Genomic DNA, 9,091 nt, shown 5'->3' with positions numbered 1-9,091 from the left:
AGAACGTTCATGTACACTTCAGACAGACATTTTTCATCCTTAGAGATGCTCAACCACCATTCCTCAAGGCTCCACACACACCTGCAATATCATTTACAATGATGGGCGGACAGGGACACAAACACTTCTGAAAATCAGTCAGTATGATTGTGTTTACATGCTCCACTGAATCTGTAGTGTTTGTATGACATAACAGCATTTCTGAGTGGTGTTTTAGTGTAACTTCAAAGTGTTGCTGATGTACGATGACTGTCATTCCCTGACTCTCAGCATATCATAACTGATCTGTGGTTTGTCTGTGGATAGGTAGGGAGAAGTGGGGGATGAGATGAATAGAGGAATATTACGTCACTTGGCCCAGCTGGTGATAAAACATCTGCTTGTAGACAAAGCAGACGGGTTTTGTTGCCGTCTTTTCTCATTTCCTGTCACTTGTCATCTCTTCTGCTGTAAAGCTCTGTTTCTAATGCATATTTATTCAGGCCAATCTCTGTCACTGCGACAGCAGTTTAATTAAAGGAACATTTGTGTGAAGGTTTTATAGATGTTGTATGTCTATGTCTAACCTAATTATGAGCTCAATGTGTTGTAATTTACTGTATCAGCTGAGTGTTTAATTAATGTATTATGTGTTAATCTAGACTTCATGTAAGATTTCTGGACAAACCAGTTCAAGGTCTCTATGTTAGCCCCTTGCTAAGCTTCATTCATCTCAGAAACATACAGTATAATTTCAGGAATAGAAAGACATTGAGAAGGCCGAGGTAGCCTAGCCTACTGATTTATCTTCACATCTCTAAATGTATTCTCCCATTCAATAGATAACCATCACCAGAGTAATTTCATTTTAACGACATCGGATAGCCTGGCCCCTGTGTTTGATAGAACAGCAGCCTCAGCTTGATGGGAATGTGCTGACATTCAGTCTGACTCCAAAATGGCACCCTGTTCCTGGCACCCTATTCCCTATATAGTACCCTACATTTGACCAGGTCCCTATGGGCCCTGCTGAAAGTAGTGCACTATATAGGGTACAGGGCGCTGGTCAAAAGTAGTGCACTATATAGGGAACAGGGTGCCATTTGGGACGGACCCATAGTGATGATAAAGCTAGTCTGGAAGGCCTGTGATAACTCTGTTAGCCTTGGCATTGATTTACTGGAGGTCTACTCTACAGCATTATTACATTGTCCCATGATTGAACATTTATATTTGGCCTGTCTAGATAGGCTAGCCAACTTTGTATCAATGTGGAGAGAGAGATGGTGCTTTGTCTCGGTAATGTTGCTACAAATTGAGTGTAGTGGTACTGTAGCATTCATGTGGGTTCGCCCAGCAGTCCAAAAGGCTGACCACTGTGTTGTAATTGACCATACTCCCAGGTTATTCTTGGCAGGATACGAATGGGGTCCATCACAACGGGCCTATCTGATGCTAACTATTATACACTGACAGCTGGCAATCAGCTGGACTGAGAGTGGGGTATGTTAGACTACTATCTGGTACGTCTGGCGATATGACATGTCTGAAATGTGGTGTGTGACCCATACAGAACACTCTGTTGTCATCTAAAATCGAATTAAAAGGGGAACAACCCAGGATTTTACGAATGACAAGGTAGTTCCAGCTCCCTATCAGTAGTAACGTTTATGTTTGATTACCCACAACAATGGGAGGGATCGTGATTGGTTGCCATGGAGGCAACTCAAGAGTGAGTTTCTGTCAACCATTTTGTTTCGAGGATTTCTCTCCCTATTGATTTATGACATTATTTTCCCTCTGAGTGACCTGAGGCTGAATCAAGGCTTTGACATGGCAGGACTGGAGCCAATGTCTGCTGTACCATGAGCTCTGACAATGTTTTTTCCCCCTTCAGAATTGGAAATCAGTGGAAAAAGTGAAATATCCCAATCAAGAATTCATGTCTATCAGTGTGTGACAGAGAATGAGAGAGCAAGAGAACTAAGAGTGTTGCTTAGAGATTCTCTTTCATGGCCTCTGTGGTACAGGATCAAGGCTGAAGGAGCAGCACTGCTGACTAGGAACCTGGCTGTGATCTCTCCTGTCTCCTCAAAGACTGACAAGGTCACAGGGTGCCACTGGAGGTTGTGCATTGACTGGGGTTTGGTGCTGTAATGTTTTGATATAGTGAAATAATTGATTTTCCTGTCAGCATCAAAACATTTACTTCATTGAAGAACGATCCTTCTTATTTGATCATTATTAAGGAGCTTTTCTTCATTCAATTTAAAAAAGAACTGAATACTGTGTGACTTTATTCCACAGAATGAGATGGAAGTGAATGGAAGTGACTCCAGATGTGCTGCTATGGTTGAACGGAATTGGCTGAATCATCACCTCATTATCCCATAAATGAGTAAGGGATGAATAGAGCTGTAAAGCTTTCCAGAAATAGAAACATGGTTGTCGTTCGATAGGTAATAACTGCTTGGGGAATTAGAGGAGCAGGTCTGCTGTTTAACCTGAAACCCTGGGTAATAAGTGGATGAAGAAACGACTCCTCGGAGTGTATTCTTTACTCTACTAAGAATGGTGAAGCCGTATTTCAACTAAACAAGTTGTCTCTGCTTCCTGAAAGAAGCAAAAATTATTAGGGGTACTGGAAATAAACAATTCACGACAAGATTGCGAAACGTGGTATATGGAGAACGAAATGCTATGTGGCCAGTGATAAGCAGCCACCACAAAATGTATATATAGTTGATTTTTAAAATAACGTGTTAATTAGACCATGCTTGTAAATAGAATATTTTATTGGCTGTGTATGCATGCAGCTATGGTTTGTTAGTTTCTTTATGCTACTGTAAAAGCAGCTGCTAAAACCGTTTCTTCTGACTTAAATAAACATTTCACCAGTACCACAGAAACCTTTTTACAGACACTTAGCAGTGTTGGGTATGGCTTGGTGTTAGGAAGGTGACGGTGCAGGTTGGTTTGTTCACTGGACAGTGACCCACAGCTCAGGTGACAGATAACATGAGCACACGGGTACTTGTCAAGACACACAACACTTGCAGATCCCCATGTCTGCATGACTCTCCCATCAGTGATGGTGTCTCAGGACCTGCCACATTGCATGGCACAACATCAACATCACGCTAGGTTCATAGGGAGTCATAGAGTAACACAGAAATTCATCACCTCAGAGATTTGTACAGTAAATACAAGCTGGCATCATCAAATAATGTACCTGTTCAATTCTGATGTATCTGTTCACACATTTAGATTTGTGTTTACATGTTGTCATTGAAACTGTTGCTTTGCTATTTCACCTTCCAGTGAACAGCTCAGGTTTGCTACTTTTGTGGCACAAAGTACAATGGTTACAGAAAGGGGAAATATACAATTATTATTGCTTAGTATTTCTTTATGAATGCTAATCATGGTAAAGTAGTCCATCAGTGTACAACCAGTACAACATGAGCATTTGCCTAATAACCAAGTGAACTGAGCTGGAAATAACTCTATGGCTTTAATTGGCAACCCTGAATATTAATGAGTTTCAAAGTAAATTGCTCACAAAAGGGAATCCATAATGGTTCATTAGAGTTAGATAAGATTGCAATACCTGAACCAAAAAGAAACAGGAGAAAAAGGGAAAATATTAAGGATGTGAGGATTAACTGTGTGAACATAAACAACAACACGTGCACCTGTGATAACATGAAACAACATTCAAATGCCACAAAACCCCCCCACAAATTCAGACTATCAATCAAAAGAGGTCCACCTCCTGATGATTTTAAGCATTCAGTGTTCATTCCCCTTCCACCAAAATACTCTCTGGCTGTGAATCCACCACAGGGGCACAGGCTTGGGGCACACGAGGTGACAGAAGTTACGCCTGTAAAGTCTCGCTGTGCCCGCCCCCAGCACCTCTACAGTATACTGTGACTTCACAACCTTAACTGGGGCTGAGTGACGGAGATGCAGCCTGACAGCATGGTGGGAATCTTAGAATTGGTGCCCACAGAAATGTCATTTTTCTTTTTCATCCCATTTTTATTTAACTTCCCAGCACAGCCTCGCTTGGGTTGGCCGGCAGCTAGGCTGGTCAGCTGACATAGCGTGCCACTGTGGTGGTGAGGGGTGACAGTGGTGGTTTAACTGTATGACTGTGTGGCAGTCTTTAGAACAAGGTTAAGATCATTGAATGGCATACTGTGAAAATGAAATGAAATGATCTGACTATCAGGTCAGGATGTTGTTAATAACTACCTACATTTGCAGTGATTCCATTTCTCTTTATATATTTTTTTACTCTTACCCCTTTTTTCTCCCCAATTGGTAGTTACAGACTTGTCCCGACACTGCAACTCCCCTACGGACTCAGGAGAGGCGAAGGTCGAGAGCCATGCATCCTCAGAAACACAACCCTGCCAAGCCTCACTGCTTCTTGACACACTGCTCACTTAACACAAAAGCCAGCTGCACCAATGTGTCAGAGGAAACACCGTCCAGCTGGCAACCGAGGTCAGCTTGCAGGCGCCAGGCCCGCCACAAGGAGTCACTAGAGCACGATGGGACAAGGAAATCCCGGCCGGCCAAACCGTCCCCTAACCCAGACTACTCTGGGCCAATTGCGCACCCCCTCATGAGTCTCCCAGTCAGGGCCGGCTTTGACACAGCCTGGGATCAAACCCGGGTCTGTAGTGACGCCTCAAGCACTGCGATGCAGTGCCTTAGACTGCTGTGCACTCGGGAAGCCCACCTTCTCTCTTTGAATGAGAGAGAAAAAAGGAAAGGCAGAGCGTTGTTCTCCTTTTCTCACAACAGAGTCATTGCATCCAAACACAAGGCAATGTTTAATTCACCAATTAGAATGCATGACCATAAGAACACGTTGCCCCTTAGGTTTGTGAAATGTTGTTTTCATGGTTCTGTAGCTGGGTGAACTCGTGTGGAGCAGTTTGAGCGTCAACAACAACAACAAAAAAATCATGAAAATGTATGCACTCGCATAAGTCACTCTGGATGAGAGCGTCTGCTAAATTACTAAAATGTAAATGTAAAATGTGTGGTGTAACATTCTTATTTGTCTGACATTCTTAAATTAAATGCTCTACAACAACTGTAAGAACTTATGAAACCACAGTCCAGTGAGGTTGTGTCCTTGAGGTGTTTCACAAGTCAAATGTAAGCGAGAAAATACACTATGTCAGCTTCCACTGATGTCTCTTCAACACTCTCACACCCCAACACTCTCTGTCAGTACAATAGATGACTGTGAGTTGGGTGTTATACAAGCGCAAGAACACTGTCATGTAAATAATAACTTCTGACTCTTTTCTTTCTTCAACAATATGGCATGAAGAGCTTGCAAAACTTTTGGAAAAAAATCCATACTTATTTAATTCAAATGAACTTTAAATACACAATTAGCATACATACTAGGTAGGATCCCTTAGTTGGCTGTGACTTTTCGTTTTAAGCCAAACATTTCAAGTCAGTGGAGCCAAACCTTCATTACGAAGTCTGTATTTACCCCCATTCAACGATGCCTGTTGAGGAAAATAAACATGACATTGTACAATCCGAACTGTGATTGTCTGTATCAGAGCAACCCTGCCCAGGGCCATTTCTGTGGAAGTACAAGCTGTATTCAGCATCCAGCATCTCTGCTTGCACACAGGTTAAACAGGAAATCATTGCCGGTATTCTTCTCTTTGTCTGGGAGGGTGTCAGCACAGGCTGCTTTGTATGGACTCAGCTAGGTGCCTGTTGAAGGTGGGTCCCCCACATTGAGCTGCTTCCCAGCCTGGTCCTGGCATCAAACAGAGAACCAAGACAAAAAAGGCTTTGTCCTCAATAGCACCCTATTCCCTGTATAGTGCATTACTTTTGACCAAGGCCCATGGGGCTCTGGTTGGAAGTAGTGCACTACATAGGGAATATAGTGCCATTTCGGCAAAGACAAAGAAAGGATTTCACTCGTCTGAAGAAGTGACTGCTGGGAAATCAACTAAGCAGATACCCGATGCTGCTCACCTGCAAAATCCAAACGGACAGCAGTTTCTTTATGGGAAGAAAGGTCTGCTCACAAAGGAGGCACATGCTCACAATCGACTTTTCCTTTGACATTCTTCTGCCTTTGCGGCTGTATTATTGCAGATTTAGGTGGCTGACATTGGTAGCAGGTCGGCTTTAATACAGGTTGGGAATAATTCCTGGTGCCAGTGTTATCAAAGCCATGTGTATCCGTTGGGCTCCCGAGTGGCGCAGCGGTCTAAGGCACTGCATCTCAGTGCTAGAGGTGTCATTACAGACACCCTGGTTTTATTCCAGGCTGTATCACAACCGGCCGTGATCGGGAGTCCCATAGGGTGGCGCACAACTGGCCCAGCGCTGTCCGGGTTTGGCCGGTGTAGGCCATCATTGTAAATAGGAATGTGTTCTTAACTGTCTTGCCTAGTTAAATTTCAAAAAAATAAAACATTTATCTGTGAGTGAGCAGCCTCTCCCATTGTCACACTTTCAATTGAAAATGGAAAACAGAAAGGTGTTGGGAATAACTCACTCCAGCTGGGAACAAAACCTTTATGAAACTTTGCAAAGTCACACAGATATTCAAAAAGACACAAAACACACTGCATCCCTTAATAAAACACAGAATCCACTGGTTTAGCAACTTTAAAGCAAAATTGTACCATAGCCCACATCATTCTTTTTACAGTTACTATAGAATTCTGCAGTAAACTGTAGTATACTATAAAATACTATAATCCACACTCTAGTAGCCTTAGATTATGTGTAGTACTTGTATAGTAGAATTTTGTAGTATCCCTTGACCGTGTAGTGCTTACTATAGAATCTTGCAGTATACTGTAGAATATTATCCCTTGACCGTGTAGTGCTTACTGTGGAATATATATATTATACAGTGTATACTGTAGAATACTATACTACACACTGTAGTATCCATTGATTATGTAGTGCTTACTATAGAATATTGCAGTATACACTCGAAAAGGCTTCTTCGGCTGTTCCCATAGGATAACCCTTTTTGGTTCCAGGTAGAACTATTTTGGGTTCCATGTAGAACCCTCTGTGTAAAGGGTTCTACATGGAACCAAAAGGGTTCTGCCTAGAACCAAAAAGGTTTATCCTACAGGGACAGCTGAAGAAGCCTTTTAGGTTCCAGATAGTACCTTTTACTGTAGAATACTAAACTCCACAATGTAGTATCTCTCGATCGTGTATTGCTTACTATAGCATTTTGTAGTATACTGTAGAATACTATATTATACACTGTAGTATCCCTTGATCATGTAGTGCTTACTATAGGATCTTTCAGTATCCATTCAGAGTCTGGTCCTACCTACCTACAGGTTATGGAAAATGTGGTATTTTTGTATTTGTCCAGTAGGTTTCCTCAAGGAGAAAGCCCCCACTATGTCCCCCTATGTCAAAGATAATAAAACAAAAACAATACAGTAAATACTACAGTAATGTCAGCAAAACACTACAGTAAATACTATAGTATACAACAGTAATATCCGCAAAAACAGTACAGTAAATACTACACTACAGTCATGTTGCCAAAGACTCCAGCCACCCAATCAATAGACTGTTCACTCTGCTACCGTCTGGCAAACGGTCCCGGAGCATCGGCTATCAGACCAACAGGCTCAGAGACAGCGTCTACCCTCAAGCCATAAGACTGCTAAATAGCCGTAAGACTGCTAAATAGTTCATTAATGGTTACCCGATCTTGCACTGATTCTATGCACAAGACTATATATACACGCTGACACACACACTACACTTGCCCTTGCACTCTCACACAAAACCCATACAGATTCACATACACTACATATGCATACACGCACACACACAGACACACACACACAAATATATGCACACACACACACACATTATTTTGATGGGGTGTCCACAAACTTTTATAAATATAGTGTACCATGTGACTAACAACATGTAAATGCTTGACTCATTAAAACTCCACTGAATCTGTGTTATTAGAGAGAGAGAGAGTTAGCCATTGTTTCCGTAAACTACAATGGTGTCCTCTATCTTGGTAGGCTACATTTACCCCGAGATGCTGTCTCAAACGGCCACCTTCTAGCTTGGTTACAGATGACAACAAAGACTATTCTGTGTCAGAATCCCTGTGTGTTCCACAGAATGTGTTCCGACCACAATGGAGGCTCTCGGGGAGGAAGAAACGGCAAGAATCTGTAATCGAAAAGTTCAAATTTTTGGCAAGGCCTACTATGTAGCCTGACAGAAAAGCAATCAGAGTGTGAAAGAAGCTTGAGTCATAGCTTTCCTCAGAGAAAGAAACAGTTTAACTCACTCTTATCTAGCTGACTGTGCTTGAAGTCACTCCATTACTATGCAAGACCATGTTTCTTTACAGTGAAGACCACCATAGAAAGAAACTATTACAGCATCGGGCCCTTCGCTAACACATTCGCTAATACAGCAACACTCCATCACCACACCAGAATAATGTTATTGAGTGATATTTGTTATTTCGAAATACTGTATTATCATAAAGGACTCATAACATAGCATTATGTAGCTACTGTACACAGTGTACTCTACTGTACTTGCCCTACATGTTGCACTTCTTCAAGGCGAGATATCATCTTTTATACCTGCTACCACAGATACCCCAGCGCTGATTATAATTCCTTTCAGGTCGGGATTAAGATGAGTCTACTGAGTCTCCTGTTGTGTTTGCTTCAGGACAATATGGGAGCATAGTGAGGGAGGCGCTCCCCTCTCAGCAGGCATGCACAACTTCAGCTGTATTCATCACTCTCAAGGTTATTGATATGCATTGCAGACAAACATCACAGTGGCTTCAGCACTACAGTCAGTGAAAGAAAGTGCAACCCTTCAACCCCTTTAAAGTGGTTAGAAAACATAAAAAGCAAAGAAATAAAAGTGTTGAGGCTAATCCAGACAGCTCATTCAATGTCCAATGAACACAAATAAAACGAACAGGAATACATTATAAGTTCCAAAGGATCCCAAAATTATATATATTTTTTTACATTTTAGATTATCGTCTGATTTACTGTAAAAAAAAACACAAAAAACATTG

The sequence above is a fragment of the Salvelinus alpinus genome, chromosome 20 (genome assembly GCF_045679555.1).
Source record: "Salvelinus alpinus chromosome 20, SLU_Salpinus.1, whole genome shotgun sequence".
Taxonomy (NCBI): Eukaryota; Metazoa; Chordata; class Actinopteri; order Salmoniformes; family Salmonidae; genus Salvelinus; species Salvelinus alpinus.
Note: the sequence above shows the minus strand (reverse complement) of the source record.